Source organism: Panthera leo, chromosome E2 (assembly GCF_018350215.1).
Source record: "Panthera leo isolate Ple1 chromosome E2, P.leo_Ple1_pat1.1, whole genome shotgun sequence".
NCBI lineage: Eukaryota > Metazoa > Chordata > Mammalia > Carnivora > Felidae > Panthera > Panthera leo.
In genome coordinates, this window is record NC_056693.1 from 44,734,580 (window position 1) to 44,759,606 (window position 25,027).

The window sequence follows — 25,027 nt, forward strand, 5'->3', positions numbered from 1 at the left end:
CGGCCCGAGTGCGGGCGGTGGAAGGCGGAAGTGGGAGCGGAGTTGGGCGCCGCTTCTGTGGCCGCGGCAGGTAGCGAGCGCCGGCGCGACGGGCGCGGGGGGCTCGGCGCGCGGGCGGGCCGGGGGCGCGGGGTGGGCGGCGGGCGGCGGGCCGCGCGTGGTGGGCCGGGCGGTGCAGCCCGGGCGCCGGGGGGCGGCGGCTTCCTGTGGGAGGGGCCTGGCGCGGCGGTTCCGGCCTCCGAGGAGGGGTGTCCCGGCTCCCGCCCGAGCGGGGTGGGCGCACGGCGGGCCGCGCGCGGGGGTTCTTAGAAGTGGACGCGGAGGCGGCCAGGGTTGCGGCGGGCGTCAGGTCCTGCCGGAAGGGGGAAAGGAGCTTTGGTGCCAGGGATGAAGAGGCGTGACCTTTGTGGAGGGATCGGGACTGGAGGAAGGGGCGACTTGGGACCGAGCTGGAAGGGGGCTCCTGAGAATATGACAAGGAGGGAAAGGAGAAATCAGGAAGAAGATGCGGTGTGAACCCCATCTGAGAGTCTCTTCCTTCCTACTTCTTTGGGAATGGTTGTTACACCAGACTTTGATTTGGGTCCCATTCAGTTTTTGAACTTCAGGAAGGATCACAGAATCTTGATCATTTTGCTTTCGTCACACCCACTTTGTCCTGGTTGGGTAGGGTTCCACTTCTTGGGAACCTAGCCCTTCAGATCATCTTTCTTTGAGTTTTTCCCAGATCTGATCAACTTCGAGGCTTAAAAAAGGAGTGTGGGCACTTTACTCTGGCCATAAAATGGCTTTTAGCCTAAATTGTTGACCACGACCTAGCCCAGCATTACCTCAGCAACACTGCAGAAATCTTGGACACAGTGTCTCTACTGCTTTATGACTTTTCCTCTTTCTTCAGTTTAAATTATTCAGTTTCCCTTACCCTATGATTGCTTATCTTGACACACTGTAAGTAGGTAGGGTAACTGAGAGGTCTGCGTTGTGTTCCTTAGAATTGTGACCTGGATCATTATTTCAGTATTAAATACCTGTGTTAAAGCTGCTCATCCTTTTTTTCTGCATGCTTACTAAAATTTGCCGAAGTGAAATGAATTTCATGGATGTGATATAACTGGAGTGAATGTTCAAACTGGACAGTCACAGGAGCCAGAGTCGTTTTGGATTACAAGTAGGGGGAAAAAATGACTATGCTTCACAGTTAAAGGGGTGCCTGGGTGACTCCATTGAGTGCCCGACTTCAGCTCAGGTCACAATCTTAGAGTTCTGAGTTCAAGCCTCCATCTGGCTCTCTGCTGTCAGCGCAGAGCCTGCTTTGGACCCTCTGGCTGTCTCTCTGCCTTTACCCTGCTAGCGCTCTCACTCTCTCTCTCTCAAAAATAAGTAAACATTTACAAAATTATAAAAAAACAAAAAACGTGAGTTAAAGTTATTGAAGTATTTGACAAACATTTAAAAACTAACTTCTGTAGCAGCCTTTTGGGTTATGTTGGGAAGGTATTATTCCCATTTCATAATGAGCAAACAGACCTAAGAGAGAGTGGCTTGATTTTTAAAAACAATTTATTGTTTTCTTGTTTCCTTGTCTCTTTCTTCCTCCTAGACTGCACATCCTTCAAGGGTAGGGTTCATATCTTGTTTGGCTGCTACCCTAGTGCCTGTAGTCACTTGGTAAACGTTTGGTGAATGCATGACTTTCTAAAGGTCACGTAGCTATAAGCGGAGGACAAGGCTTTTGAACTTGAGACCTAGCTCTTTTGTCAGACTGCCTTGCCATTTTTTGTATTATTGGTCCATGTGGAAATGATAGGCATAGGAAAAAAGCTTGGGTTGGCTTCTTAGTCTCTTTTACTTAATGATGACTTTCTCAGTTACAGACAGCTTATATCAACATCTCATTTAATTTTCACCATGATCCTGTGAAGGGCAGTATTATCCCTGTTCCACAGATGAAGAAACAGTTTTGGTGGAGTCCATACTTTAGATTCATCCCAGACTAGTGAATGAATGACTGAGCAGGGACTGAAGCCCAGGCCTTTTAGCTTTAGACCCATTCTCTCTCATTTATAGAAGCAATATAAAGTTGTATTTTAAAAGTATTTTTTCAAGTGTAAAAAGTATAATATTTTAAGGAAAAAATAATATATATATCACACCAAAGATTGTGAATGTAGAATGCAGTTGACGTTTAAAAAACTACTATGCCCTAGATGCCTCTTCCTGGGAAAACAGTCTTTCATTCAAGGAATATGTGTGAGTGCTGCTCTGGGCCAGGCACTGTGCTACAGTTGTACTGTCCAATATAGTTGAGTACTAGAGAGATGCTATGAGTACAAAATACACACCAGATTTTCAAGAGTCAGTATGAAAAAAAAGGGTAAAAGATGTCATTGATTTTTTTTTTAATGTTATAACAAGCATACTATTAATATAGTATCAATATGTACTGTATGCAAAAACATTTTAAGTTTATTGGGTTAAATATAATAATGTAATTGGATTAATTTCACCTGTTTCTTTTTCTTTTTTTTAATGTTTATTCTTGAGAGAGAGAGAGAGAGAGAGAGACAGAGCATGAGCGGGGGAGGGGCAGAGAGAGAGGGAGACACAATCTGAAGCAGGCTCCAGGCTCTGAGCTGTCAGCACAGAGCCCAATGTGGGGCTGGAACTCACAAGCCATGAGATCATGGTCTGGGCTGAAGTTGGACGCTCAACCGACTGAGCCACCCAGGTGCCCCTCACCTGTTTCTTCTTACTTTTTAAAATGTGTTTCCTTGTGGGTCACCTGGATGGCTCAGTTGGTCTCACAGTTTGTGGGTTCAAGCCCCGTGTCGGGCTCTCTGCTGTAAGCGCAGAGCCTGCTTCGGATCCTCTGTCTCCCTCTCTTTCTGCACCTCCCCTGTGCTCTCTTGCTGTTTGTCTCTCTCTCAAAAGTAAATAAAAACGAAAAAAAAAAAAACCTTAAAAATGTGTTTTCTTGAAAATTAAAGATTATATTGGACAGTGCTATTCTAAACACTGGGAATATAATACACAAGAAAAGCAAAAATCTCTGCCCTTGTGGATCTCACATTTTAGTGGGGCAAGGAGCAATAAACAAGATAACCACATGAAGTGCATATTATATTGTAATGAAGGAGGGAAGTGGCATGTGGTGTGGAGTGTTGGCTGGGGTTGCAGTTTCCCTTAGAGTCTTTAGAGAGAAGCCTTCCTGGGAAGGTGACTGTTGAGTAACGATCTGAAGGAGCTGAGGGTGGGAGCTGTGTCAGTGCTTCAGGCAGAGTTGAGTAGCCCTAAGAAGGAGCACCGCCGGTAGGTTTGTGGGCCAGCTAGGAGGCTACGGTGGCTGGAGGGGTGTGGGTGAGGGGGAGTAGAAGAGTGAGGTCAAAGAGGTGTTGGGGACAATGGGAGAGATGAGCAGGTCATGGAGGGCCTTCTGGCCTATTGTAAGGATGGTGGCTTTTACTCAGTGAGTTGGGGTCATTGGAGGGTTTTGAGCAGTGGAGTGCAGAAGACATATCTTGCTTTTTATCTCAGTCTGGTTATGGTGCAGAGAAAGAGCACAGAGGGGCAGAGCTAGAAGCGGGGAATCAAGTTCCGAGGCTATCACTATGATCCAAGCGAAGGAGGGCGGGGTGGGAGAGATGGAGGTGGTAGAGGTGGTCAGGCCCTGGGTATATTTTGAAGTATAGTCCACAAGCGTTGTGGATATAGAATGTGGAATTATCATTAAACTGAAAAGGGGAAGACTGTAGGAGGAACAGGGGCTGGGGCTCAATTTTGTTGACATTGATTTTAACATGTCTAATAGAAATCCAGTGGAAAGTGTGTGGGGCAGTTAGGGAATTCTGGAGACAGGCCTGGGTGAAAGAGGTACTTGTGGAAGTGGTTAGCAGGTGGACAGTGTTGAGAGTTAAGACACTAGGCGAAGTCACTTACGGAGTAGTGTTGGTACATAGCCAAGAGGAGTGCTTCGTGCAGGAAGTTAAATTTTGTAATAAAATCTCAGGTTATACTGTTACACTACTAGGTATTTTAAACACAGCAAAGCATTGTAGTATATCTTGGTGAACTTGATTTTCTTTCCTTTTCACTTTTCGTTTAAAGATCCTTTTGAAAACAACAAGCTATTTTCAAAAAATTATTATTTTTTTTACATAGGCTCCATGCCCAAAGTGGGGCTTGAAGTCATGACCCTAAGATCAAGAATCGCACGCTCTACATTTTGTCAGTAAAATACTTAAAGAGGGTTCTGAAAAAAAAAAAAAAAAAAAAAAAAAAGAATCACATGCTTTACTGACTGAGCCAGCCAGGTGCCCCACTAATTTGTTTTTTTTTTTTCCTTGAGGAGACTACTCTTCAAGGCGTACATCTTTGTGGTGCCACTGAAATCAATTTGAGTACTAATTTCTGGAGTTAGTCTGCCTTTCTGGGTTGGTAACCAATTTAGAGACCTCCAAGAACGATGGGAAAGACACAGCCTGGAAGGATGGGTAATGAGTTTTTAATGTTTAAATATTAGTCTTACCTGACATGTATCAAATGCCTATTGTTTGTTGGCTATTCTGTTTTATAGATTTAAAATGGGACCCCACTGAGGTGAAGTGATGTGCGTGAGGTCTTGTAGCCAAGACATGAAAGAGCTGGGATTTGAATCTTGGTCTTCTGAGTTTAGATCTCATGCTTTCATTAGGAGATGTGTGGTAGTGGATACACGACCATGAACTCCCATTGGAATCAAATTAGTGAGCTGGTTTGGAGTGATTTTGAGTCACTTTGGACTGTTACAGATTCTGGAATTTCTGAGAGGTGGGAATGAAAGGGAAGATCTTGTTTCTCTTAAAAAGAACTAACTGAATCTTTTTTAGAAAGTTCCTGTCCTAGGGCGTCTGGGTGGCTCAGTCTATTAAGTGTCCAACTTCGGCTCAGGTCATGATCTTACAGTTCGTAGGTTTGAGCCCCGGATCAGGCTCTGTGCCGACAGCTTGGAGCCTGGAGCCTGCTTCAGATTCTGTCTCTCTCTCTCTCTGCCCCTCCCCGGCTTGCACTCTGTCTCTCAAAAATAAACAAACATTAAAAAAAAATTGAGACAAAAGTTCTAGTCCCTTACTTTTCCCCACAAGCTTGTAAACACTCAATGATTTAAGTCAAGTGTTAATAACTACTTCCAGGAAAATGCCAAACACTAAGACTCAGCAGTCCTGACCTGGGGCAGGTGTCTCCTTCCTCTGGGTCACTCATGCCTTTTGCTTCCGTTTTGTTGTGAGATCTGCTTTCCAGTCTCTTTTATTATTAGCCTGTAATTCCACTGTGCTCCCAAAGATAGGCCCTCCCCTGTCTTTCCCTCTCTCTTTTTATGTACTTGGTCTTTGTACGCATGTCATTTGGCAAAGTTCCGTTCTGTTTGATTGTTTTTCAATATGGACCTTTGGAGAATGGAAGGTAACTCAATGCTGGCTGCAGGAGAGAGGCCAAGAAAGAAGAATTAGTGTTGGAAATAACTGGAAAAGCATGAGAATGTGAAGGAAAGGAGGAATTGTTTTGAACAGACCCCTTTCTTCCACATTTTTCAAGAAGTGAATACCATGGGTGGATCTATAATTATAAATGAGAAGCTCTGCCTGTTTCCACAACTGGCTAATTAAAATTAAAATCTTGGTGCTGGTGAGTAGTTTTTGCTCTTCCCTGGCTCATCTGCTACCTTGAGATCAGCGTTCAGTGGTTTCTTCACTCAAGGCTGAGTCAAGAATTTGAGGAATTGCAGAGCTTAGAATTTTAGCATCAGGAACCAGCTTAGCGTGGGGGCGCCTGGGTGGCTCGGTCAGTTAAGTGTCCGACTTTGGCTCAGGTTCGTGGGTTCAAACTCCACGTGGGACTCTGTGCTGACAACTCAGAGCCTGGAGCCTGCTTCGGATTCTGTCTCCATCTCTCTCTCTGCTCCTCCCCCATTCACACTCTCTCTCTCTCTCTCTCTCTCTCTCTCTCTCTCTCATATAAATAAACATTAAAAAAAAAAAAAAGGACTAGCTTAGTTTGTAGTTAATACTTGAAGCACTTACTCTGTGCTGTTTTACTTGACAGAACTCATTTAATCCTTACAGTAATCTTGTAAGTAACATTATTAGCTTCATCTCACAGATAAAGAATTGAGATTTAGAGAGGGTAAGTAACTTGTTCAGTATCACTCAAAAGCTAGGGAGTGGTTAAACCTATTTACCTCTTCAAGATTGGCTGAAAGGTTTTTGTTGAAGTTGGGTGATAAAAAGGACCAGGTGCTTCAGATGTTCTAAGAGCTGTCGTTTGCTTGCTAAATCTGACGTGTGGTTGCTTTCTTTTGCCAAAAGCTTTTGGAAGACTTATTTCACTGGGGTCTCTCAGAGCAAGAAATCCGAGGTCCCAGAGGGACCCTGTGACATTCACCTTTGTATTTCCAGGACTTGGCACAGAGTGGGGTCTTAAATATTATTGAAACAGTTACCGTGGCTCTGAACTGGGCAGGGTGAGTAAGAGGGTCTGGAAGGGGCTTAGTCAGAGGCTGGCTGCCTTCCTGCAGAAGGTGACCTTGACCATTATGCTCTCCTGGCTTCAAGAATCAACCCATGCTAACAACCTAAATGTTGAGTTGTCCATCAACTGATGAAGGGGTAAACAAAATGTCATATATCCACATATTGTATAATTCCATGTATTTGAAATGTCCAGAATAGACATTAGAATAGACAATAGAGTCAGAAAGTCAATCAGTGGTTGCCAGAGGCTCTGTGCAGAGAGGAATGAGGGGTGACCGCTAACGGGTATGGAGTTTCTTTTGGGGTGATGATAATGTTATGGAATTAGATAGTGGTGATGGTTGCACTACTTTGAATATACTAAATTGTATGCTTTAAAAGGGTGAATTTATGGTATGTGAATTATATTTCAACAATATTAAAAATAAAGAACCACCCAGTCCTGTTTTCATTGTACCCTCTCCGTTCTGTGGAGATCAAGTGAAGATTTCAGTGCAGGTGACAGCAGCTACTGTCCTCCCATCTTCTGGTGTCACGGCACCACACGTTATTCAGCTCCCTCTGTTCCCAGGAGAATACACTGAAACATGTTCTCCCTGCTTTTTTGATCTCAGGTATTTCAAATATTTTAACTTAAAAGGATTATGATAGATCTTTGTTGTCTTTCTGGATATCTCTGGCAACTATGAACCTGTTGGTGGACCCTTGGCGTGTTTAATTTTGCTAATGAGAAGAACTAAGCAGTTACTACCTTAACCAAGAGTTTCTTGTCTTTTAACCACTTGTGGATTATAGGCAAAGAAACCTGGCTTTTTATGTATTTATTATCTTTTTTTAAAGATTTTATTAAAAAAAAATTTTTTTTTTAATGTTTATTTATTTTTGAGAGAGACAGAGACAGAATGTGAGTAGGTTAGGGGCAGAGAGAGAGACACACACAGAATCCTAAGCAGGCTCCAGGCTCTGAGCTGTCCGCCCAGAGCCTGACACGGGGCTCGAACTCACAAGCCATGAGATCATGACCTGAGCTGAAGTCGGACGCTCAACCGACTGAGCCACCCAGGCGCCCCTAAGATTTTATTTTTAAGTAATCTTTATACCCGATGTGGGACTCGAACTTTCAACCCAAGATCAAGAGTCGCATGCTCTCTGGACTGAGCCAGCCAAGCATCCCTACTTATTTATTTAGTTTCTTATTTAAAATGAAAGGTGTAAGGGCTTTATTTGTTACCTTCAGTGTGGAGCTGATAACCCCCCCTGCAAGCTGGTAGTTCAGGTTGTACCACAGTCTAACTCTGAGCTGGAGTCCAGCCTCCTTTTTGGTTGTGAGCCCTCCGGAGATACCCTTGCAGGGCCTGAGGCGTGCCCCTGTCACTGCAGGGAAGAGGAAGAAATTGGCCGGTGGGGGTGGGGGGGGTGGGGGGGGAGGGGCCTAGCCAAGCAGAAAAGGAAAGAGGTGGAAAGGAGGAGGGAGATCGTAAAGCTTTCCTGGGAAGACTGGAGATAGGCTGCCTGCTACTCTTCCATTGTAGCTCTCCTTGCTTCATCCTCTGACTTTTCGTTAAAATAGTTAACCTTATTCTTAATTCTCTAAAGTTAATCACTCGCTGTGTCAGTAGTGGGATCAAAAATTGTTTTGAGACAGAGCGTGAAAAATACTCATTTTTTTAAAAAATCATGAGATAAAGCATAATATGTTTAGGATTCTCTTTTGTGTCTGGAATCACAACTAAGAAACAGTTTGAGCAAGACCATGGCCCCTGTGACTATAGGGGCTTATTTTTGGGAGGAAGTTACTGTGGTCCTGGGGGAGTTGGGCCTCCAAAGGATGTGTTCTTAGAGAAGGACTTGCAGTTTCAGCCTGATGGCAGTTGAGGTTAACATCTTCCAAAGCCTTTGTTGCTCATTGTATTAGTTTCCTTCTCCTTATCTGTGTAACAAATTGCCACAAGCCTGATGGTTTAAAACTAAGTGAATGTATTTCTCTACAGTTCTGGAGGCCACAAGTTTGAAATTAAGGGGTCAGGATCAACAGGGCTTCATCCCTCTAGGCTGGGGTGGAGGTGGGGAGGTTGAGGGGAATTCTTTTTTTGCCTCTTTTAGTGGCTCTAGGTGTTTGTTAGCTCGGAGTTGTAGGATTCTGATTTCTGCTCAGTCTTCGCATGGCCTCCTGTCCTGTGTCTGTGTCTTTTCCCCTCTGTCTCTTAAAAGGATGCTGGACCCACTCAATTCAAGGTGATCTTATCTTGATATCTGTAACTTAATTGCATCTGCAAAACCCTGTTTTCAAGCGCGGTCACCTTCACAGGTTCCAGGGGGTTGGTGCTTAGACATGCCTTTTTGGGTGCTACAATTCAACCCACTACTCTAATTGAACGTAGACGGGATGTTCTTATTAAAATTAAACAAGGACATCATCCTATGACCTGATTTGAAGAGAAGTCTTTTCCTTTTCTGAATTTAAAATTTATTTATGACCAAAATAATACATGCACATAGTTTAAAAAGCCAAATAGCATTACAAGACTTGTAACGCAACAGCATTTCCTAGCTTCACCCCTCTTTGTTCTTGATTCTTGCTCTATAGAGTTCATGACTTTCAACGGTTTTTTTTTTTTTTTTTTTTTTTATGGTATTCTGCATTTTTTGGTTTTGTTTTGTTTTGGTTTTAAAGTAGCTCCACTCCCAACATGAGGCTTGAACTCATGACCCCAAGATCAAGAGTCACATGCTCTATTGACTGGGGAAGCCAGGCACCCCAACTTCTGCCTTTCTGAGTGACATCCTTATACTGTTATTTTTTAGCTTGTCAGTTTTGTTTACTGTCTTTTAACTTACCGAAGGTGAGGATTTAGCTCTCTTTCTGGCCAGTCTCCACAAACACATATTCTACCCTGATCTTCTGAGTATTCCCACATCACAAGTTTTGATTAAATGGTTTATGCTACTATAATTATAAATTTTATTCACAGCTGAGCCACATAGTTTATTAGGATTACATTTCCTTTCATAAAACTTTTGCTGTTACTACTTATTTCCTGATTTTTTCATTTGCATAGTTTTCTGTGTTCCTGTCACTAATTCTGCACCAAACTTTTTCTTTTTAATGTTTGTTTATTTATTTACTTTGAGAGGGAGCGTGAGAGAGACAGAAAGAGAGAGAGAATGCAGGGCGCCTGGATGGCTCAGTTGGTTAAGCATCTGACTTTGGCTTGATCTCATGGTTTGTAAATTCCAGCCCCATGTCGCACTCTATACTGTCAGAGCCTGGAGCCTGCTTGGGATTCTGTGTCTCCCTCTCTCTCTGTCCCTCCCTGGTTCTCACTGTATCTCTCTCAAAAAATTAAACATTAAAAAAAAAAAGAGAGAGACCCTTTCAACTCAGAGTCCTTTATAAGAAAGAGAGTGCCTGGCTGCGCACTCGCAGGTGGGGAGGGGCAGAGAGAGAGAGAGAGAATCCCTAGTAGGCGAGCCCATTGTGGGGCTCAAACTCATGAACTGTGAGATCATGACCTGAGCCGAAATCAAGGATGCTTAACTGACTGAGCCACTCAGGCACCCCTGCACCAAACATTGTGATAGAGCTAAAGTTCTCCTTTTTTAAGTGCATCAGATGCATCGTGTAATTTTTCTTCCGTTTTCATTCTTTCATCTAGAGGTAACACTTCGTATAAACTCTCTGGTCTGGACTGATTGGTTTTTGGGCTGTTACACTGTAATACCTTGGGATTTTTTCATCATTCATCTCAGAATTCCTTTTGTCTTTCCCATGTGAATCCCCACTATCCATCCTCTTTCTTCTTTACTCTCCTGGAGCACATCTTTCAGTAGCTTCCTGAGGAAAGCAGTTTGGGAGGAATTTTTTTGAGATTACAAATCTGAAAACACCATTATTTTCCAGCCATATTTGATTGATGCCTTTTTTTGGTCATAGAATTCTAGATTGAAAATAATTTTATCTAAAATCTGAGAGCGTTGCATTGGCTTCTTGCATTTAGTATTACTGTCTGGAAGTCTGATGCTGCTCCGATTCCTCTTGTTTGTAAATGTGACAGGAAGCTTGTTTACCCTTTGTTCTCCTGTTCTGAAATTTCACGGCATTGTGCATTAGAGTGGTTTTTTTTTTTCTCATCCATTGTTCTGTGCACTCCTTGGGTTCTTTCTGTCTGGAACTGTATGTACTTCAACTTAAGAAAAATCTTCTGTAACATTTCTGTGCTGATTTCTTTCCCCCTTTTCCCCCTTCTCTATTTCTGGACTTACTCTAAGTTGGACAGTGGACATTTAAAATAAATTCTCTATTTTAAAAAAGTTGTTTTTCTCCTTTTTCTTTTGGTTCTACTTTTTAGCGTGTGTCTTCACTTTATCAGCTTTGTTTTTTTCTGTCAGCACTGTCCTTTCTAAGAGCAGTTTCTTATTCTCTGAGTCAACCACCCAGCCAGCTTGCCTTCCCACCTTCCTGCCTGCTTGCCTTCCTTCCTTCCTTTATTTATTTATTTTTAAAAAATTTTTTTAATGTTTATTTATTTTTGAGACAGAGAGAGACAGAGCATGAACGGGGAGGGGCAGAGAGAGGGAGACACAGAATCTGAAACAGGCTCCAGGCTCTGAGCTGTCAGCACAGAGCCTGAGGTGGGGCTCGAACTCACGGACTGCGAGATCATGACCCGAACTGAAGTCAGCTGCTTAACCGACTGAGCCACCCAGGTGCCCCTTCCTTCCTTCCTTCCTTCCTTCCTTCCTTCCTTCCTTCCTTCCTTCCTTCCTTCCTTCCTTTAAAATTACATTCTGTTCTTATTTCCTAGGTGCAATATTTTATCTCTGAATTGTTTTGAGACTATTTTTGATCTCTGTTTCATTTAACTATAAGCTTTTTAAAAAGAGATATAATTCATATACTTTACAATTCACCGCTTTGAAGTGTTATTTCAGCGAATGTTAGCCTTTTCACAAAGTTTGTGTAGTTGTTACTTACTACTGTCTATTTGCAGAACATTTCATCACCTCGAGAGAAACTTTTTACCCATTAACAGTCACTCCACCCCCCTGACCCTCTCAGCCCTAGGCAACCACTGATCTCCTTTCTCTTTCCACAGATTTGCCTATTCTAAGCATTTTGTATAAATGAAATCATATAATAATCGGGCCTTTTTGCCTGCTTCCTTTTTTTTCTTTTCTTTCACGTAGTGTCAAGTTTTCATAGGTCATCCATATTGCAGAATGAAACAGCACTTCATTCCTTTTTTCACCAAAGAATATTCTATTGTAAGGATATACTGCATTTTCTTATCCATTTCTCAGTTCATGAACATTTGGGTTGTTTCCCCTTTTTAAATTCTGAATAATCCTGCTATGCACATTTGTTCTTTTGGGCATACACCTAGAAATGGAATTGCAGGGTCTTAAAATTCTATTTAACTTTTTAAAAAATATTTTATCTTCGAGTAATCTTTAACCCAACGTGGGGCTCGAACTCACAATCCCAAGACCAAGAGTTATGTGCTCCACTGACTGAGCCAGCCAGGCGCCCTGATTCTGTTTCACTTTTTGAGGAACTGCCAAGATGTTTTCCAAAGTTGTGCACCATTTTTCATTTCTTGCTAACATTATTTGAGGATTCTGATTTCTCCAAGTTCTTGCTGTCATTTGTTCTTGTATACTTTCTGATTTTGGCCATTTTAGTTTGTATGAAGGGGTATCTCAGTATGGTTTTAAAATGTTTGCGTTTCACTAGTGACCAGTGAGGTTGTGCATCTTTTCATATATTGTTTTTTTTTTTAATCTCTTCTTTAGAGAAATGTCTGTTTAGATCCTTTGCCCATTAAAAAAAAAAGTTTATTTTGAGAGTGAGAGAGAGAGGGAAAGAGAGAGAGAATCCCAAGCAGTCTCCACAGTCCGTGCAGAGCGGAATGTGGGCTCGAACTCACGAATTGTGACATCGTGACCAGAGCTGAAACCAAGAGGTGGACGCTTAACCAGCTGAGCCACCCACGTGCCCCTGCGCATTTCTTTTTAAGTTGTATTATTTGGCTTTTTATTACTGAGTTGTAAAAGTTCTTTATTCTAGATACGAGTCTTATCAGATACATGCTTTGCAAATATTTTCTCTCATTCTTTGGGTTGTCTTTTCACTTCCTTGATGGTCTCCTCTAAAGCACAGAAAATTTTAATTTTGATGAAGACAAATTTATCTTGTTTTTATTTATTTGTGCTTTTCATAGCATGTCCAAGGAACCATTTCCTGACTTAAAGTCATGAAGATTTATGCCTTTCGTTTTTTTCTGAGTTTTATAGTTTTTGCCCTTATATTTTGGTCTTTGATCCGTTTTGAGTTCATTTTTGTATCAGGTGTGAGGCACAGGCCCACCTTCATTTGCGCACGCATACCCCATTGTGCTAGCACCATTCGCTGAAAAGACTATTGCTCTTATTTCTGCTGAATTGTCTCGGCACCCTTGTCTGAAATCAATTGGACGAAAAAGTATGGGTTTGTCTGTAGATTCTCAATTTTCTTTACTTGCTCTGTACGTCTGTCTTTATGCCTGTACTCCATGGTCTTGATTACTGTGGCTTGGTGGTAAGTTTAGAAATTAGGAAACCTGAATCCTCCAACTTTGTTTTTCTTTTTTTTTTTCAGGATTATTCTGGCTATTCTGGATCCCTTGCATTTTCTTACGCATTTTAGGATGAGCTTGTCAGTTATTTTTTTTCTCTGCATGTTTTGATATCTGGCTTTTCTGTCTGAGGCTCTCCTCAAATTGTGTTCCTTTCTGCATGAAGTACCAGCAGGCTGAACTGTGTGCTAGGACTCAAATGAGGGAAGGTGAGTGGGGTGGGGGGCCAGTGACTTGTCACAGTTCCTGATGTAGACTTCCACTTATCTTCCTGGATCTGCATGGTGCCTTATCACTACCCTCAGCTGTGCCTGAAATCCCCAGGTGTAGTCGAATCTATCCAGAGTCTAAAAATGAACTCTCCTGTTCAGGTTTAGGGAGGGTGACTGCCTAGCTGAATTGGTGGGGAAAGGGGTCCGGGAACTCTGTTTTCCATACAGGCTTTCACTGGTCTCTCCTGTTTTTAGGCTCACTTAGGTTCTCACTTTCAGAGGTACCTGGCGACCCGGTTATTGACCCTCAGCGCCATCAGCCTGCTTCTCGGCAGCTCTGCCTCCCCAGCCGGTTCAGGCAGTTAGGTTTCAGTTTCAACTCGCTTTCCAGAATGTTGCCTCCCTCTTTAACTGTTGTTTCGTTTTCTATTCATTTTTAGTGGGCTTGTATTTTTGTATTTCTTTTTGTTTTAAATCTTATTTCTTTTTTTGAGAGAGAGACAGAGAGAGAGCGAACAGGGGAGGGGCAGAGAGAGGGAGAAAGAATCCCAAGCAGGTTCCGTGCTGTCAGCACAGAGCTCCACGCGGGGCTCAAACTCACAAACCCGGAGATCAAAGGTCACTTAACCGACTGAGCCACCCAGGTGCCCCTGTTTTTGTATTTCTTTTCTGTCTTTCTGATGGAGTTTGAGAAGGGGACAGACAGAGATAAATATACGTGTTTAATCTGTTATGTTTATTGAGAGCCCCTGGCAGGCTCTCCGGGGAAAAGTTGATATAATGGAAGGTGGTGTAATATGTGGTCTCCTTGGAACCACTACTGACACAGAGCTCCTTCACTAGATTCTGTTCCTAGAGTTTTATATTCCCCCATTTTTTTCATCTGCATATTATTCTGTGCAATTTTTCTGCATAATTTTGGTTTTGCCTAGAACATTTGGATAGAGCTAAAGTCCTACTCTTAGTACAGTGGGCTAATTCGGTAACAGTAAACCAGTGGTTCTTACCCCAAATTTATATTAGGATACCCTGGGGGAATTTTTAGATAACATAGTTGACCCCACCCTACTCCAGACCAAGCAAATGGGAATCCCTGAGGCTGGGATTTGGTTGTCCTTTTTGTTGGTCTGTTTTTCATACTCCCCAGATCATTCATTCTCGGTGCACAAGGAATCGAGAACCATTGCTCCAAAGCATTTCGTATTTCACTAAGAATAATTTAAAAAAAATTTTTTTTTTTTAACGTTTATTTATTTTTGAGACAGAGAGAGACAGAGCATGAAGGGGGGGAGGGGCAGAGAGAGAAGGAGACACAGAATCGGAAGCAGGCTCCAGGCTCTGAGCCATCAGCCCAGAGCCCGCCGTGGGGCTCGAACTCACGGACCGCGAGATCGTGACCTGAGCCGAAGTTGGACGCTTAACCGACTGCGCCACCCAGGCGCCCTTCACTAAGAATAATTTTACTTATGAAGAATTTGTCAAATTCCACTGAATCCCTTACCACTGTCATTTTCGTCCTCCTTCCCTGCCCTTGACATGCGCTGGCCCCTTTTTGTTGTTTATCCTCCCAAGACTCACCAGGACCTCAAGAGCTTCTGCCCTTGCTCTTTTATCTGCCTGGAATGTTCTTCCACTGCTATTCTCAATTCCGTCCGCCATCTTCAGGTCTTTGCTCAGAAGTCACCTTCCCAGGAAGACTTTCCTTGTCCACAATTTTCTCTGCTTTCGACTGCCATCTCAAATTCCTGTCCTAAACTGCTTTGTTTTCCTCCGACTGCTGGTCACCTCCACACATCTCTCATTTGGTGTCTGTCTGACATCCCTTGTGGCACATGTCCTCTCCCTATGTTATCAGTCTTTTAGTGTTTGAAGAAGCCAATGGATGGAGCCTCATTTATTCTTTCTCTCATGCTCTTCTTTTCTGTGGGTAGATATGAGTGACCTGTATTATTTCTTTCTCCTGGAAAAACTTCTTTTAAAAATTTCTTTCAGAGCGTGTTTTTGTTTGAGGAAGTCTTTTGTTTATTCCTTTACTTTTGAAGAATAACTCCACTGGCCCCAAAATTCTAGGTTAGTGTGTTTTTTCTTTTAATACTTTAACTATTTCATTCTGCTGTCTTGTTGCTTGTATCGTTTCCGGTAAGAAGCCTGCTGTAATTCTCATCCTTATTCCTGTATAGGTTTGCTGGGGTTTTTTTTCTCCTTTGGCTTCTTTCAAGATTTTCTCTTTGTTTTTAGCTTTGTCTAGATTAAATAAGGTAATATTGTGTGTCCAGTTGTTTGTTTTGTTCTTGTTTTTGGTATTTATCCTCCTTGATGTTCTCTGAGCTTCCTGGATTTGGGGCTTGTTCTTGGTTTTTAATTTTGGAAAATTCTTGGCCATTATTACCTAAGGTATTTCTTTTGCCCTGTTCTCTCTTCTTCTGCTATTCCAATTATGCATATTTTGCACATTTTGAAATTATCTCACGGTTCTTGGACTTTTAAAAACATTCTTTCTTCTCTTTGCATTTTCATTTGGGAAGTTTCATCTGACGTATCTTCAAGCTCTGAGTCCACAGCCACGTTGTCTACTGATGAGCCCATCAAGGCATTCTATGTTTATGTTACACTGTTTTAGATTTCTAACATTTTCTTTTTTCTTTCTTAGAGTTTCCACATCTCTACTTACATTATCCATCTGTTCTTGGGTGTTTTCTACTCTTTCCAGTAGAATCATTAACATATTCATCCATAGTTATTTTTGAGAGAGAGAGAGAGAGAGAGACAGAGTGTGAGCAGGGGAGGGGCAGAGGGAGAGGGAAACACAGAATCCTAGAATCCAGGCTCCGAGCTGTCAGCACAGAGCCTGACAGACATGGGGCTCGAAACCACGAACCATGAGACCATCACCTGAGCAGAACTCAGACCCTCAACCAAAGTCAGACATTCAACTGATTGAGCCAGCCAGGCACCCCCAAAATTATTTTAAATTCTGTCTGATAGTTTTAAAATCTCTGTTATCTCTGAGTCTGGTTCTGATACTGCTTTGTCTCTTCACACTGTTATTCTTGCCTTTAGGCATTGCTTATAATTTTTTTTAAAGTTTACTTATTTATTTTTGAGAGAGACAGAGAAAGCATGAGCCAGGGTGAGAGGGAGAGAGAAAGACAGACAGACAGAGAGAGAGGAGAGAGAGAGAGAGAGAGAGAGACACGAAATCCCTAGCAGGCTCTGCAGGGTTAACATAGAACCTGAAGTGGGGCTTGAACTCATGAAACTGTGAGATCGTGACCTGAGCCGAAACCAAGAGTTGGATGCTTAACTGACTGAGCCACCAGGAGTCCCTAATTGTAATTTCTTTAAAAGTTTATTTATTTAGGGGCATCTGGGTGGCTCAGTCAGTTGGGCGTCCGACTTCAGCTCAGGTCATGATCTCACAGTCTATGAGTTCAGACCCTGCATCAGGCTCTCTGCTGACAGCTCAGAGCCTGGAGCCTTCTTTGGATTCTGTGTCTCCCTCTCCCTCTGTGCCCCTCCCCTGCTCATGCTCTGTCTCTTGCTGTCTCAAAAATAAATAAAAACATTAAATTTTTTTTTTAAAGTTTGAGAGAGAGAGAGAGAGAGAGAGAGCGCGCGAGCATGTCTGTGCATGCGCACTTGCAAGTGGGGGAGGGGCAGAGAGAAAAGGAAAGAGAATCTCAAGTAGGCTCCATACCGTCAGTGCAGAGCCTGATGTGGGGCTAGAATTCATGAACCGTGAGATCAGAGCTGAAGTCAGATGCTTAACCAACTAAGTCACCCAAGTGCCCCTTCCTTATAATAATTTTTAATTGAAGGCTGGACATGATGCATTGGGTAATAGGAACTGAGGTTAATAGGCCTTTCGTTTGGGATTTTATGTTAATCTGGTTAGGAGTTGGTTTGTATTTAATGATCGCTAAAACTGTAAGTACCAGAAACTTCAAATTCATCTAGTGTTCTTGTTTTGGTCTCTTGGTTATCTTTGGTCTTCCCTAAGAAGTCCTTTTTTTTTTTTTTTTTTTAAATAAAAAAATTTTAAATAAATTTATTTTAGAAAGAGAAAGAGAGCATGAGTGGGGGAGAGGAGCAGAGGGAGAGAGAGATACTCAAGCAAGCTCCATGCTCTTTGTGGAGCTGGACATGGGGCTCAATCCCACGAACCTGGGATTGTGACCTGAGCTGAAATCAGGAGTCAGACTTTCTTTCTTTTTTTTTTTTTTTTAATTAAAAAAAAATATTCATTTTTGAGAGAGAGTGAGAGCACGCGCAAGCTGGAGAGGTGCAAAGAAAGAGGGAGGGATACCAGATTCTGAAGCAGGCTCCAGGCTCTGAGCTGTCATGGGACTTGAACCCGCAAACCGTGAGATCATGACCTGAGCTGAAGTCGGATGTGTAACCGATTGAGCCTCCCAGGCGCGGCCCCCAGGAGCTCAAAGTGTGTACCTTTCATCTCTTTTAGGTGTAACCCACTCTTATGACCCATGATATGATAGGAAAATATGGGGGAGGGGGAGTATTTTGCAATCTTATCATTAAATCTCAGTCTTTTAATGGGTCTTTGTCTCTTGGTTGTGACCTTCACTAGTGTTTATTAACTGTTTTCTCCCCCTTAGGTGAAACAAGAAGGCTAGAAAGGCCTTAGGGAAATTTCCTCCCCCTAGTTAGGATAAAGCTCTGGGTAAAGTCTTTTTCCCTAGAGATGGGCCATTCTTGTGGAGAACATTTGGCATATTTCACAGTGGTTACTTCTTCCATTTCTGAGCCAGGGCCAGGAGGGGATCTTTCTATGTTCTTTACCAGGAATTTTTTTTTTTTTTCTGTTTTATTCACTGATGTATCGCCAGCACCCAAAACAGTGCTTGGTGTATAAAAGATGCTCAGTAAATATTCGTTGAATGAGTAACTGAATACCTTTCACCCAGGCCCGTGAGGTTCTTTTATGTAGATGTGGAAGAATTTCTCAGACCTAAAATGACAATAAACTGATGACATTTCTCTGAATGAGTAGTCCTCAAACCTAGTGTTTACTTATTGGGTTTTGTGGTGTTTGTGAGCATCTCTCTAATCTGAACCCTGCATAAAATGGGTTTGTTTTAGAGCGTTTTTTTTTCATTTTTTTTGACTGCACCCTTTAGAAAAAAAATGTATTTGATGTGACCCAGTATGCATGTACATATAGTATACATTTATCTGAACAGACTTTTCAGGAAATAATACTTTTCCTTATGTTTGATGTACTCATATTTTCTACTCTGTTATATTTCATTTTTAAAACATACTTTTCAAGATTTACATAGAGGATAGGTTCAGAGGACAATATATGTTTGATTTTTTAAAACAGATTTGGGTAAATATACCAGAGTTAGTTTTGGCTTCTCCCTTCCCCTCCCCATAAATCCGTTACTTTCTCCAATAATGAAATTCTTTGTGTGTCTGTAATCTTTGGTGCTATTTTAAACACTGTTCTCTTTCTTCCTCCTTCCTGGCCCAGGCTTATGCTAAGTCAGTTTTTTGGGGAGCAATTTGGATGCAAACATTTCCAATTGCTTTTAGCAAGGGAAACAATTCCTTGAGTTCACCACAGTGTTGCTGAGACCGGTGGGCCTCAGGTTTCATGAGATTCCTGTAGTGCGTAGTGGGGATTTGAGACTCATGCCCATTAGGGGCCCTGAGGCAGAAGCTAATAGATTAAAAGTGCTTTTGGGATGGGATCTGACTTCTCTTCTCTAGGAATGGTTACTTTTTAAAATACATGGTTGAAAAGGTTTTACAGTTCAAAATACCTACCTACCTTGTGATGTCAAGGTGGTATTTTCCCGATTGGATCTGGAAAGACAGGCAGAGCCCTGCAGAATAACACTGATTATTGTTAAGAAACAATGGACTGGGGGCGCCTGGGTGGCTCAGTCGGTTAAGCATCAGACTTCGGCTCAGGTCATGATCTCACAGTTCGTGGGTTCGAGCCCCGTGTCGGGCTCTGTGCTGACAGCTCAGAGCCTGGAGCCTGCTTCACATTCTGTGTCTCCCTCTCTCTCTGCCCCTTCCCTGCTCATGCTGTGTCTTTCTGTCTCAAAAATAAACAAACATTAAAAAAAGAAAAAGAAACAATGGACTGTAATCACGAAAGACATTGGAGAAAGAAAATGTCTTGTCTGCTCTGTTTCTCCTCCTTTCCCGGTTGGCTTTCTTCCTTCTAAGCCTTCTTTGAAATTTATCTGACTGATTTTGTTTTGGGGCCACGAAGTATATAGATCAAGAGGTTTGGGCTTCTTCCCATTTAACAGGCCGTGTGGAAGCTTCCAGTTTCATTCTCTCGAAGTCTCTGGAGTTCAGGCCACTGGCTAAAAAATACTAAAGCTCAGGGAGGACAAGCTAGTTTAAAACTACCCTCCGTCGAGTTGCCTTAGGAAAGAGAGAGTCCCAATAGATGTAAAGATTTTTAAAATGTTCTTTTATTTTTAAAGTCTATGAATAATGGATTTCCAGCTTATAGTGTTTTAACCCCTGTTAGTGAAAGCCCTGAGGCTTAATTTATAATCATTAATCTTTCCTTCATTATTCAAGATACGATCTTTTCTCCCCCCTTAAAATTATCGTTAAACTACGGGAAAGATCAAACATGTAAAATGGTTCAGAGAATAAGATAAAAAATAGTCATAAAAACCACCATCTGGATTTAATGAATATTAACATTTTGCCATATTTGCTTCAGAACTTTTTCTTTAAAAGATAAAATGTTGCGGATACATTTGAAGTTCCCTTGGCCTGGCTCCACACTCCAGTTCCCCTGCTGCCTTCTGTGCTACCCCAGGGGTAACTTCTGTTCTCACCTCTGTGTGGTTACGTTCCATCCACGCTTTTATGCTTTTATTCCATTTATGTTTGGCCACAGCAATGTACAAGTGTTTTGTGTAAGTTCAAGTATACACCAATCGTATTATACTACACTTAGGTTTCCCCTGGCTTTTTTTTTTTTTTTTTCCTTTTAGCATTATAATTTGGGATTTGTACATGAAGATTGAATTCATATATTTCAAGCACTACATAGTATTCCATTTTATAAATGTATCACAGTTTACTCATTCCCCCATTGATGGACATTGTTTACAAATTTTTACTACTAGAAACGTTGTGACTAATGTCTTTGAATATGGCTTCTTCAGCGTGTGTTAGAAGATTTTCTCTTGGCAGATATGTAGGAATGGAATCTTGGGAGGTGCACTATATACGCATCTTTAACTTTATGGAGCTGGCAGGTACCATCTAATATGCCCCCAAAAGTGTATAAGGCTTTTCATCAGCACTTATTGTCAGACTTCCAATCTCTTGCTAATCTGCTAGGTAGAAAGAGACTTCATTTTTTTTTTTTAAGTTTATTAATTTATTTTGAGAGAGAGAGAGAGAGAGCACATGCGCTAGCGAACAGCAGAGGGACAGAGAGAGGAGAGATTCCCAAGCAGGCTCCACACTGTCAGCACAGAGCCCTGTGTGGGGCTCCAACTCACGAACTGTGAGATTGTGACTCCCGAACTGAAATCAAGAGTTGGAAGCTTAACCCACTGAACCACTCAGCGCCCCAAAGAGTTGATCTTTTTATTGCTTTTCCCAAACAAATTCAGACTGGGGAATCACAACATCATTCTTTTAAATTTCAGAAAATGATGTTCAAATTCATTCTTTCAGGAAACATTTCTGGAGTTCCAGTTATGGGGCAGGGACCATTCTAGATAGTCGGGCTACAGGGCTGACAGATGGGACACACATCTCAGCCTTCACGCAGCTTACATTCTGGGGGGGGGGCTGGGTAGAGAGAGACAATAAATAAAATAAATCAATACGATATTAATCATGTCAGTGATAAATGCTAGGGAGGAAGAGTAAAATAAGGAAGGATGGGTCCAAATGTGTGTGGAGAGGTAGGGTTAATAGGGTGGTCTGGGAACACCTCTTAAGAAAGTGACATTTGAGGGGCACCTGGTGGCGCAGTTGGTTAAGCGTCCAACGTCAGCTCAGGTCATGATCTCACGGATCATGAGTTTGAAGCCCGCATTGAGCTCGCCTCTGATTTCTGTCTCGGTCCCTCTCTCTCCCCTCCCTGCTCGTGTGTGTGTGTGTGTGTGTGTGCTGTCTCTCAAAAAGAAATATTAAAAAAAAAAAAAGTGACATTTGAGTAAATGCCTGAGGTAATGAAGGAATAAACCATGTATGTGGACTACTGGGGAAAGAACATTCTAGATGGAAAAGGTGGGAGTCTAAGAGGGGAGCATATCTGGCATGTTCAAGGAACAGTGAGGAGGCTTGTGTAGTAGCTTGAGAGGAGGGAATAAGTGGGGAGAGAAAAGGGATGAGGTCAGAGAGGGGTATGGACTGTATTACACAGGACCTCCATTTTCAGGACTTTGGCTTTTGCTCTGAGGTGGATGAGAAGCCACTGGGTGGTTTTGAATAGCAGAGTGGTATAATCTGACGTACATATTAAAAAAAAAAAATCAATCTGCTGAGTGTAGAGATTAGATTGAAGGGGGTGAAGGGAGAAACAACAATCTGGGTAAGAGATCACCGGGCTTTGGACCAAGACACTGACAGCAGAGGTGGAGAGAAATATTTGAACCTGGGAATATTTTAGTGGTAGAACCAACAGGCATTATTGACGGATTGATGTGGGGTGGGAGGAGGAAAGGAGAAGCAGGGATGAGCCCCAGGATTTTGGCCTGAGCCACTGGTTGGAAGGAGTTGTCATTAACTGAGATGCAGAAGGCTGAGAAGCACATTCGTGGGGGAAGGGAGGATATCAGAAGATCGGTTTTGCCAGTAGACAGAGGGTCTGAGGTTCGAGGGTGAGGTTTGTACCATACATACCAATGTGGGACGCTCAACAAATAGATGGTATTTAAAGCAATGAGATCAGTGAAATAACCAGCAGATGGGTAACGCCTGAGCCCTGGGACACCCTTATGTTAGAGGGTGAGGTGGGGAAAAGGAGTCCGCAAAGGGGTTGAGCAGGAGCAGCAGGCCAGGCGGGTGGAAAATCAGGCAGGTGTGACTTCTGGAACCAAGGGAAGGAAGCATGTCAAGGAAGAGAGTGATGGATCCATCATGTCAGAGGCTGCCAGCTGGTCACGTGAGATGAGGACTGAGAATTCACTACCAGATTTAATAACATGGAGCTCTAGTCTTGAGAACTCGATAAGGGTAGTTTCAGTATTGTGTTCCCATATTCCACCATTCCAGTATCATATTGCCATATGCTCCCTGGAACTTTTCAGGGGATTCCACTGCTGTTCCATATGCAAGATTGCAGTAAAATGCTTGTTACAGACCAGTCCAGAAAAAAAACCCAAAAAACAAAAAACTAATCACTTACAAATTTTTTGGACGAGATATATCTTACAAATAAGGCAGATTATTTTGTTTTGGGCTAACATCTTGAGGCACAAAATGATTTGACCTTAGCTATGGAAAATGTCAAAATCATTGTGACTTCACAGTGGCCACATTTCATCCTCACGTAAAGGGCTTCCATTCTTGGAGTCATGCATTGTTTTAAGGCTGAACAGCTCTTCAGGATTGGAAGTTCGGAGGAGAGATCAGAAACAATGAGAGAAGGTATTAATGATGTTGAATAGAATAGGAATTTCACAGTGTTTTTGCAGTAGCAGTTCTCAGGGGTGGTCCTTCTACCTCTGGCGGCCCCTTGAGAGTTACAGGGTTTTGCAAGATCAAAATTGTTTTCATAACAACTTTCTTTGCCTCTTTCCTCTGTGATCACATATGCACGGATGGTGCAAAAGCAAAGGTGGGTAGAGCTGTTGTTGCCGTAGCTTGAATCCGGGCAGTGGCACGCCTCTCAGCTGTTGTCACCGCATTCCTCAGTGTGGCGTACTGGGTGAAAGAGAAGAAAACAGTTAGTTGCACTTAAGAATGTACTTGATGGAGCAGTAAAAGTTACTAATTTTATTAAGTCTTGACTCGTATGCATGTCTTTTTTAATATTCTCTTTGATGAAATGGAAACTATGCTCAAGGCGCTTCTGCGTTCTGAACCATAATGGTTGCCTTGAGAAAAAGCACTTTTGTGAGTGTTTGAATTGAGAGCTGAGTTCGTTGCTTTTTTTGTGAAATACTATTTTCACTTAACTGAAGTTACTAGATTTGGATGTTTGGCAGACATTTTCGTGAAGATGAATGAAGTGAGCCTGTCACTTGAAGGAAAACAGCTCACAGCATTTGTTGCCAATGATAAAATATGAGTTTTGAAGCGAAAAGTAGAAATTTGGAACACATATCTACCACTAAGAGCTTGACAGTTTCCCAATACTTAAAGATCTGTCTGATGATATCACTGGTGACATTTCACAAATGTGCTGTTTTTGGATAGTGTATAATGAAATGTGTCAACATTTGGAATATCTACATAGCTCAGTGAACCAATATTTTTCAAATGACAAAGGATGCTATTACAAAATCATATACGATTAAGAGATCCATTCCAAATGCAAGATAGACTTATACCTCTAGCCAAGATGGAGTGAGGTAGTGAAGCACACCCCACATGTGCTTTTTGGCCATTTGTATATCCTTTTTTTGAACACTTTTTTTTTAATTAAAAAAATTTTTTTTGATGTTTATTTTTGAGAGAGAGAGAGACATACAGTGCAAGTGGAGGAGGGGCAGAGAGAGGGAGACACAGAATCCGAAGCAGGCTCCAGGCTCTGAGCTGTCAGCCCAGAGCCTTATGTGGGGTTCAGACTCACGAACCGTGAGATCATGACCTGAGCCAAAGCCAGACGCTCAACCGACTGAGCCACCCAGGTGCCCCAGGAGCCCCTTTTTTTGAACACTTTTAATGTTTATTTATTTTTGAGCGAGAGAGAGCATGAACGTGTGCGTGTGTGCACGTGGGGGAGGGGCAGAGAGAGAGGGAGACCAAGGATCCAAAGTGGGCTCCTCGCTGACAGCAGAGACCCCCATGTGGGGCTTGAACTCAAGAACCATGAGATCATAACCTGAGCCAAAATTGAATACTCAACCGACTGAGCCACCCAGGTGCCCCTGTATATCTTTTTTGAAGAAATGTCTATTCACATCTTTTGCTGATTTAAAAAATTGGTTTACTTTGGGGCACCTTGGTTGGTTGAGCGTCTGACTTTGACTCAGGTCATGATCTTATGGTTTGTGAGTTTGAGCTCTGCATGGGGCTCTCTGCTGTCAGCACAGAGCCCACTTTGGATCCTTTATCCCCCTCTCTCTCTGCCCCTCACCTGCTTGTGCTCTCTCTCGCTCAAGAAATGAATAAACATTAAAAAATTAAAAATGGGTTAAAAAATTGGATTTTTAGAAAAATGTATTTATTGTGAAAGAGAGTGAGCATCCATATGCATTTGTGAGTGAGTGGGAGAGGGGCAGAGGGAGAGGGACAGAGAATCCCAAGTGGGCTCCATGCCCAGCCCTGAGCCTGATGCGGGGCTTGATCTCATGAAATGTGAAATCAAGAGTCGGATGCTTAACCAACTGAGCCACCGGATGCCTCCCTTTTTTTTTCTTTTTTTCTCAGAGAGAGCGAGCGAGTGAGCAGGGGAGAGGGCAGAGGGAAAGAGAAAGAATTCCAAGCAGGCTCCACACTTGGCACATGAGCCCAATGCGGGGCTCAATCCCACGATCCTGGGACCATGGTCTGAGCTGATGTTAAAGAG

The 25,027-nt window shown here is 42.5% G+C and overlaps 1 protein-coding gene across 2 annotated transcripts in view; it reads left to right on the plus strand.

Annotated features, from left to right (window-relative positions):
* Positions 1-25,027, plus strand: part of WWP2 (WW domain containing E3 ubiquitin protein ligase 2) — a 149,854-nt gene continuing 124,827 nt past the window's right edge. For both annotated transcript variants that reach the window (XM_042919825.1, XM_042919826.1), the window contains exon 1: positions 1-70. The gene's annotated coding sequence lies outside the window, so the exon portion shown is untranslated. The remainder of the gene's footprint in view (positions 71-25,027) is intronic.